This window comes from Cherax quadricarinatus, chromosome 11, assembly GCF_038502225.1.
Source record: "Cherax quadricarinatus isolate ZL_2023a chromosome 11, ASM3850222v1, whole genome shotgun sequence".
Classification (NCBI taxonomy): domain Eukaryota; kingdom Metazoa; phylum Arthropoda; class Malacostraca; order Decapoda; family Parastacidae; genus Cherax; species Cherax quadricarinatus.
In genome coordinates, this window is record NC_091302.1 from 20,224 (window position 1) to 30,000 (window position 9,777).

The 9,777-nt window shown below is 40.2% G+C and overlaps 1 long non-coding RNA gene across 1 annotated transcript in view; it reads right to left on the reverse strand.

Moving 5' to 3' along the window:
• Positions 1–227: 227 nt before the first annotated feature.
• The window catches only part of LOC138852541 (uncharacterized), a 12,278-nt gene continuing 2,728 nt past the window's right edge, over positions 228–9,777 (reverse strand). Inside the window, exon 2 of the long non-coding RNA XR_011391855.1 lies at positions 228–936. This is a non-coding gene — a long non-coding RNA (uncharacterized lncRNA). The remainder of the gene's footprint in view (positions 937–9,777) is intronic.

The window sequence follows — 9,777 nt, forward strand, 5'->3', positions numbered from 1 at the left end:
TGAGGGGTTCTTGATCCAAGGAAGTGGAATTGTTCTCTCCTTGTAAAGAAACTCATTTTACCTCTCATTCCACTATTAACTAAAACCCCTATTAGTTTATGTGTCGTCCTCGTCGTCCTCCTGTAATAAGAATATAATCATGAAATAAGAGTATATTCTTTGTTACATATTTACAAAGAAACATCAGTTATTTGTCTTTGGTACATAATTATCACATGTCACAATAACAAAGTACATAGAAATGACCGTACTACCTCATTTGTGTCACATAACAACACTACCTTCCCAGTGTCACACAAAGACATTACCTTCTCTGTGTCACACAACGACACTACCTTTTCTGTGTCACACAACGACACTACCTTCTCTGTGTCACACAACGACACTACCTTCCCAGTGTCACACAAAGACATTACCTTCTCTGTGTCACACAACGACACTACCTTCTCTGTGTCACACAACGACACTACCTTCTCTGTGTCACACAACGACACTACCTTCTCTGTGTCACACAACGACACTACCTTCTCTGTGTCACACAACGACACTACCTTCTCTGTGTCACACAACGACACTATCTTCTCTGTGTCACACAGCAACACTACCTTCTCTGTGTCACACAGGAACACTACTTTCCCAGTGTCACACAACGACATTACCTTCTCTGTGTCACACAACGACATTACCTTCTCTGTGTCACACAACGACTCTACCTTCTCTGTGTCACACAACGACACTACCTTCTCTGTGTCACACAGCAACACTACCTTCCCAGTGTCACACAACGACATTACACACTACCTTCCCAGTGTCACACAACGATACTACCTTCTCTGTGTCACACAACGACACTATCTTCTCTGTGTCACACAGCAACACTACCTTCTCTGTGTCACACAGCAACACTACCTTCTCTGTGTCACACAGGAACACTACCTTCTCTGTGTCACACAGGAATACTACCTTCCCAGTGTCTCACAACGACATTACACACTACCTTCCCAGTTTCACACAGCAACACTACCTTCCCAGTGTCACACAACGACATTACCTTCTCTGTGTCACACAACGACATTACCTTCTCTGTGTCACACAACGACACTACCTTCTCTGTGTCACACAGCAACACTACCTTCCCAGTGTCACACAACGACATTACCATCTCTGTGTCACACAACGGCACTACCTTCCCAGTGTCACACAACGACATTACCTTCTCTGTGTCACACAACGACACTACCTTCTCTGTGTCACACAGCAACACTACCTTCCCAGTGTCACACAACGACACTACCTTCTCTGTGTCACACAGCGGCACTACCTTCTCTGTGTCACACGTCGTCCCATGTACGACTATTTTCCTGCCAAAGGGCATTTTCTGTAAATCAGTCCTTTTTCAGTCTTTTCTCAGTTGCTGTTTGAAGTAATTTTTTGATAAATATTTACAGGAACTAGATTAAACACTTCGTCTTGTGCACCAAAACTGAGGGAAATCTGACGGTAAACAAAAACAACAACAATTAATTGGATGATAGACCCCAAGGTTCAGCCGATGTAATCCATCGAGTGAACTGAACTGAGTGAGGCCGTCTATAGATAACTCTGAGGACGTCAGGTGACCTCTGTAAGGCCGTAGTGAACACTGAATGAGGCCGGCTCAGCAGCCTCAACACTGGGTGTCATGATGTCACACAACGTACTGCAGGCCGGTAACAACCGATTAGCAGCACCCAAGTGGTTAGCCAACCACCTCTCCTTTTATCCTATTCTGGGTATGCAACAGATCATATGATCAAGTTTGATCCAAGGATAAGACGGATCTACTTACTCTATTGATCCTCATGCTCAAATGGTCAACTCAACCAATAAATCAATTACAAATGTGATTGCTGCAATGACGGGTAGACAGCTCATGAATGTGCATATCCAGGGCATCAGTGGAATATAATTTTTATTAACATGTTCACGCTCGTCGTCAGAATCCTGGTAGTCCTGGTTGCATTGTTTGTTTTCAACGGTCCAGTTTATTCCTCCTTCGCTCTCATGTTCACGCTCGTCGTCAGAATCCTGGTAGTCCTGGTTGCATTGTTTGTTTTCAAGGGTCCAGTTTATTCCTCCTTTGCTCTCATGTTCACGCTCGTCGTCAGAATCCTGGTAGTCCTGGTTGCATTGTTTGTTTTCAACGGTCCAGTTTATTCCTCCTTCGCTCTCATGTTCACGCTCGTCGTCAGAATCCTGGTAGTCCTGGTTGCATTGTTTGTTTTCAACGGTCCAGTTTATTCCTCCTTCGCTCTCACGAAAAGAATCGACCTGCTTGGGTTCCGTTGCGGTTTCGTTAAATTACGGTTCCAGCAGATGATGATTCTCTTGTGAAACCTTAATGCTATCATTTTGACTCTCTAAACCACAGAACTCCAGATTTCTTTCCATTCCTGTCTGTGACTCTTGCAACATCGAGAGTGAGTAATCGTTTATTTTTCCGTCTGTGTTTGAATTTTCAGTAGAGACTCGTGAAAAGATTTTTTAAGAGTTGCTCCTTGAAGATAAGGGAGAGACCCCTTGATTTGTCTTCTCAGATTCGTTCTGTGAAGCTACTGAAGAGACACATCGAGTGACCGTCTCAAATTCGGTCTGTGAAGCAACCGAAGAGACACATTGAGTAACCTTCTCATATTCGATCTGTGAAGCAACCGAAGAGAATGATGGCTTGATCTTCTTAGAGGGCTCTTGTTTCTTTTTCCCAGAGCAGGTCTCTGATGGTTGGATAATGACCCATCCTTCTTCTACCTCACAGTTGATTAACCCCCCTGCCTGTCTACCAGGCACTTCAACCATCTCACAAGATACCATTCCCTCCGATTCACTTTCATTAGATTCAACCCATTCAAACACTCTTAATATGAATGTTCCTTACTCCAGAGTAAGAAGGTGGGAGTTCTATAGTTCTTTAAGAAGGTGGATGTCGAGTTTGAACTTTTCAACTGTTTTCCTTCCTCTTTTGAATTTTAGTTTAATAAGTGAGGTGCTGCCATCTTCACACACTGAGGAAGGGACACAGAGTTCGACCAGAGATATGGGGTAACGCCTCTGGGTTTAATTCTCCTCCCACATCTCCTTATGTAATTACCGAGAGGCCAAAAGAGTCACTTTTTTCCTCTTCCAAAATAAAGTAGACTTCTCCTCCAAGAAAATTTTGAGTTCTTTAGGCTCTCTGCTTTCCAAGGGACAAGCGATCCATGCATAAAATTTTATTTTCATTTCGCTCATTTTGTAGTTATTTAAAATAGTTACTGGTTGATGAAGGAAGTAACAAATTGTATCACTAGACGACTTTATGAGTGAAGTTAGAACAATGAACAATAATTGTATTATTATTATTAACCATTGGTAGTAAAGTTGATCTGTCTAGTACAGATAGTAAAGTTGTGTTGTGCAGTAAAGATGTGTTGTGTAGTGAAGATTTGTTGTATAGTGAAGATGTGTTGTGTAGTAAAGATGTGTTGTGTAGTGAAGATTTGTTGAGTAGTGAAGATTTGTTGTGTAGTAAAGATGTTGTGCAGTAAAGATGTGTTGTGTAGTGAAGATTTGTTGTGTAGTGAAGATGTGTTGTATAGTGAAGATGTGTTGTGTAGTGAAGATTTGTTGTGTAGTGAAGATTTGTTGTGTAGTGAAGATGTGTTGTGTAGTGAAGATGTGTTGTGTAGTGAAGATGTGTTGTGTAGTGAAGATGTGTTGTTCAGTGAAGATGTGTTGTGTAGTGAAGATTTGTTGTGTAGTGAAGATGTGTTGTGTAGTGAAGATGTGTTGTGTAGTGAAGATGTGTTGTGTAGTGAAGATGTGTTGTGTAGTGAAGATGTGTTGTGTAGTGAAGATGTGTTGTGTAGTGAAGATTTGTTGTGTAGTGAAGATGTGTTGTGTAGTGAAGATGTGTTGTGTAGCGAGGATGTGTTGTATGGTGAAGACGTGTTGTGCAGTAAAGATGTGTTGTGTAGTGCGGATGTGTTGTTTGGTGAAGATGTGAAGATGTGTTGTGTAGTGAAGATGTGTTGCATAGTGAAGATTTGTTGTGTAGTAAAGATGTGTTGTGTAGTAAAGATGTGTTGTGTAGTGCGGATGTGTTGAGTGGTGAAGATGTGTTGTGTAGTAAAGATGTGTTGTGTAGTAAAGATGTGTTGTGTAGTAAAGATGTGTTGTGTAGTAAAAATGTGTAGGGTAGTGAAGATGTGTTGTGTAGTAAAGATGTGTTGTGTAGTAAAGATGTGTTGTGTAGTAAAGATGTGTTGTGTAGTAAAGATGTGTTGGGTAGTGAAGATGTGTTGTGTAGTAAAGAAGTGTTGCATAGTAAAGATGTGTTGTGTAGTGAAGATGTGTTGTGTAGTAAAGATGTGTCGTGAAGTAAAGATGTGTTGTGTAGTAAAGATGTGTTGTGTAGTGAAGATGTGTTGTGTAGTGAAGATGTGTTGTGTAGTGAAGATGTGTTGTGTAGTAAAGATGTGTTGTGTAGTGAAGATGTGTTGTGTAGTGAAGATGTGTTGTGTAGTGAAGATGTGTTGTGTAGTGAAGATGTGTAGTAAAGATGTGTTGTGTAGTGAAGGTGTGTTGTGTAGTGAAGATGTGTTGTGTAGTAAAGATGTGTTGAGTAGAAAAGATGTGTTGTGTAGTAAAGATGTGTTGTGTAGCAAAGATGTGTTGTATAGTAAAGATGTGTTGTGCAGTAAAGATGTGTTGTGTAGTGAAGATGTGTTGTGTAGTGAAGATGTGTTGTGTAGCGAGGATGTGTTGTATGGTGAAGACGTGTTGTGCAGTAAAGATGTGTTGTGTAGTGCGGATGTGTTGTGTGGTGAAGATGTGTTGTGTAGTAAAGATGTGTTGTGTAGTGCGGATGTGTTGAGTGGTGAAGATGTGTTGTGTAGTAAAGATGTGTTGTGTAGTAAAGATGTGTTGTATGGTGAAGATGTGTTGTGTAGTAAAGATGTGTTGTGTAGTAAAGATGTGTTGTGTAGTAAAGATGTGTTGTGTAGTAAAGATGTGTTGTGTAGTAAAGATGTGTTGTGTAGTAAAGATGTGTTGTGTAGTAAAGATGTGTTGTGTAGTAAAGATGTGTTGTGTAGTAAAGATGTGTTGTGTAGTAAAGATGTGTTGTGTAGTGAAGATGTGTTGTGTAGTAAAGATGTGTTGCGTAGTGAAGATGTGTTGTCTAGTAAAGATGAGTTGTGTAGTAAAGATGTGTTGTGTAGTAAAGATGTGTTGTGTAGTAAAGATGTGTTGTGTAGTAAAGATGTGTTGTGTAGTGAAGATGTGTTGTGTAGTAAAGATGTGATGCACTGACTTTCTTGGGTTATCCTGGGTGGCTAACCCTCCGGGGTTAAAAATCCGAACGAAATCTTATCTTATCTTATCTTACTGAACGACCACATCATCCTCCCAGCAATACCCTGGTGTTGCAAGGTCTTAACAGGTTAGTGAAGCTTCGTTAAATGTTGATGAAGATTTTTGAGTGAATTGTTAGTATCAAGTTGATTGATGATAAAGGTTGTTGACAATCTCTTATTATTATTATTAATCGTGAATGTTTATAATATTTTAAATATTATGTATTGTTGCAACCCCTGAATGGGTTACAATGATTATTATGTATATATATATAATGTATATTATCTTTTCATTTAATTTTATATTGCTTATATTTGCGATAATAGCTAAATCGTAAATGTATGACTTTATATTATTATTTGACTGTTATATTCTTATTTGACTTATGTTGTTAGGATGTACATAAAATGTGCTCTTGTCAAACTACTGTAATTTTCGCTTGTCGCTCCTTATACTGCCGGCTTCTGAGGTGTGCTGTCCACGGGGTTATCACGTGATCGAGGGGGCGGGTGTCCTCACCTCTCGTGAAGTATTCAGTCTGCTCTAGACTCGCTTGGTGGTTGGACAGATTGTCTGTCTCATTATTCCTGTTAGTTCTGTAGAACTTTGTTCACAGAACATTGTATAGACTTAGTGATTTTCGACGTTGTACTGAGGTTGTGTGTCGCTTAGACACTCTTAACATCTCAGGTCCTTAGCTATAGCTTCTGACCTAAATTTTGTACTGGTTTCTGTGTATTGTCACAGTCGGGTTTTTCCTATGCTGAACTTAGATTCAGTAGTATGGGAGTTTTGTAACTTTTGTGGAGGATCTGCTGACGGTCCCTACTTAGTGTCGTTATATTATCTTCCAGTTCCTGATTCTGTGTCGCAGTCGCATATTGCATTGCTGTTGGGCTTAGCATTCTTTGTTGTTCAAGCAGACTGTTCTGGTTGCCAGTCGGTCAAGAAGTTAGTTTATGAGAGGACTTTGTCAGTCACTTGTTTAAGTCTAGTCGAGTCGTGAGACATAGTGAACTACTTAAGAGCACTTACACCCATACACACAAACTTGTACATATTTGTAATATCTTATTAAATGTTAATGTACCAGACGGTACTTAAGAATTATAAATGTGATATGTGCTTTCAGCACAATAATATTGAACTCGAGAGATTGATTTTATTTTGATTGCTGTGATTTAATTTACTTTGATAATATACCTCTAGACTTAATAAATTTATTAAATTTTAATTCCTCTAGTTAGTAGCCTACCAGTTGTAATCCTAAAGAACTATTGAATTATACTGAATTCTAATGGATAATTGGACAAGGATACTGACTACTTGTTACGAAAACCCAGTAACAGGCTGGATGCTAGAAGGGAAGTCCTTTCTAGTATTCACTGGAGATTTCTAAGCTTTTAGAATCGCGTTTTTTGTAACATGTATATTAATATAAAGTTATTATATATAAAAGAGCTTTAAACTCGTACGGGTCATATAGATAATAGTGGAATGAAAAGCAATAAATTTCTATGCAAAGAAAAGGAGGACGAGTTTAACTCCTTGGATCAAGAGCCTCTCACAAGTGGCTCAGAAACCAAGTAATTCTAGGCCCCAATTCCTTGGATCTGAAGAATTTCTCAGTTTTATTTTAGTCACCTGATTAGAATGGATTTTCACATCTTTAATGCACAGCACATCTTTACTACACAACACATCTTAAGATACATTATCTAGTGATATGTCCTGTATTACTAGAGGACTTTTATGGGTGAAGGTGGAGCAAAGAACAAGACTTCTATTATTATTATTATTGTTGCTGTTGTTCTTATTGTATTCATGTTGGTAGAATTACCGACAATATGTTAGGTAAAAGGACACAAGTGCAACTAATGTGACATTTTATGTCACGTTAGTTGCTTTGTCAAGCCGTTACAAACAATACATGAACACAGAGGGTATATATAGGCTTAGATTGAGGTGTAATCCTAGTATTAATAGTAATAGTAACATTAGTTGTTGTAGTAGTAGTAGCAGCAGTAGTAATACAATAATAATGGCTTTCGTTAAAAAGAGAGTGAGGAAGTTTGCGTCGAGGGTCGGACATTCAGTGAGGTGACTGACGGTCTGTTGGGACGATTGAGACGTCGGAAGTACACCCTGTTTGCACTCTGACAGACAGGATTGTCTTTTAAGATATGTTGACATTGCAGCTTGACAGTCCCGTAAAGTTTGATAATCTTTAAAAAAAAAAAAACCGGCTAGGAAACTTTTCTTGGAATTCCCGACCCTTGTCTCATTTGTGACTTCTTGACAGAACAGAGTTGATATCTGTGAGTGAGTCCTATGTGTCCTTTCTTCTTCTATGTAGGTTCACCGGTATAATCGCCTGTTCTGGGCCTTTTCCAAGTGGTGGCCCAGCCTTGGCTCCCTTTCTCGGGAGTGTCTCAGACCAATGTCTGCCAGGGGAGAAGGTACAAGTACCTCTTCATCTTTTGGGACTAGCTGTCCCCAGGCCTAGCCCCATTCCCCGCCATGGAGGGAGAAGCTAGGCACCTTGTGCTGCCATAAATCCCGCCCACACTGGGTTCGAAGGGTGTAGCAGCTGCATAGCAGCAGACAATGTCAGGAGGTGCAAAGACAGCAAGCACTACAGGATCCTTTTGGAGTAACCCATCCCCTTCAGCTTTAGACATTAAGTCTGAGCGCTGAGGAAGCTCAAGAATGCATCTTGCTGTGAGTGTTGCTACTGCTGCTAGTTCACTTGTTCGTTGCACTCTCCCTATGTGTCCAATGCATAAATGCGAGAGTGTGGTCTCCCAAACCCGACAACGAAGTAAAGAGGGTCAGAATCGTTAATGTGGTTTGATAGAAAGTGATTTGTTGTGGCCCAAAATAGTAAAACGCTGTAGCGGAGGAGGTGAGAAAGCACTGAAAAAAATGGTATGAGTAAGGAAGACTGCCGTGAGATGATATAAGGTCTTTAAGACCCTTGGTGTGTCCAGGGACCCAGCAAAATACGACATAGCCAGAAAGACGAGGGGAGTCCAAAACTACGAATGATGAGCCGGACATAACTGCACAATGTGGATGATAGCCACGGCCCTACCAGGCCCGTGACCTGGTAGGAAATCTTCTCGCTTTTCACACTGAGTGTCCGTGGTTCGATCCCCGGCTCATGTTAGGGCATGTTTCCTTACATCTGTTGGGCATATTTCCTTACATCTGTTGTCCCCGTTCATGTAGCAAGCATGTAGGCACCTGGGTGTTAGCAGATGGTGTGGGTAGCATCCTGGGGGACAAGAATGAAGGACCAAAATGGAAACTAAGACGAACAATCCTCGATGGCACAGTGACTTTCTTGGGTTATCCTGAGTGGCTAACCCTCCGGGGCTAAAGTATTATTTTAATAAAAAAGAAGCGCTAAACCACAAGGGCTCCGGGGGTAAAAATCTAAACAAAATCTTATCTTAACGATTTATATATTGTTCCATGACTGGAACAATATATAAATCGATAAGACACAAGTGCAACACTGTGCTATTTGTGTACATTAAAATCTTGCTTTGAAAATACTAGTCTATTCTAATAAGTGATCTGTGATGACTGCAGACAACATGCATCACCGCGGGATTTAAAACCATCAGTGTCCAAAAACTTAATTCTCTCAACTAATGAAAACAAGTTATTAATTAATGGAGAAAACTCAGTGAAGAAATGGACTTGAATCGACAGTTGAAGACAGAAGAGGAGAGTTACTAGATGGAGAGTTGAGGGTACCGAGAAGATGGAGGGATTACTTTGAGGGAGGGAATACTTTGAGGGAGGGATTACTTTGAGGGAGGGATTACTTTGAGGGAGGGATTACTTTGAGGGAGGGAATACTTTGAGGGAGGGATTACTTTGAGGGAGGGAATACGTTGAGGGAGGGATTACTTTGAGGGAGGGATTACTTTGAGGGAGGGATTACGTTAAAGAACTGTTAAAATGTTGATGAAGATAGGAAAGCTGTCATTAAATAAACTTTCCTGATAACGGATGTTTATGGTACTATAAAAGTTAAGGAAGAAGAATACTTATATGTGTTTCCACTTCTGTAACAATGAAGTGAGAGTAAAAGTGATAGAGTGAATATGAAGATACAGAAGAGAAATGAGCCTATGCTTTGTTTACTGTTTACAGCAGTAAATAAAGGGAATGTAATCAAGTGTAGAAAGAGTAGAGAAGAGAAGTGGAAGAATAAATTTGGTTACCGTAGTAGAGTGTACACGAGAACAGTGGTGATTGACGGTGAGGAAAGTAACGTCAATCACCTAACCTTGGTTTCATATCTAGAAGTATAAATAATAGAGGTCCTCAGGTTGTTCTTCAACTCTATATATCCTTGGTTAGGCCTCATTTAGACTATGCTGCTCAGTT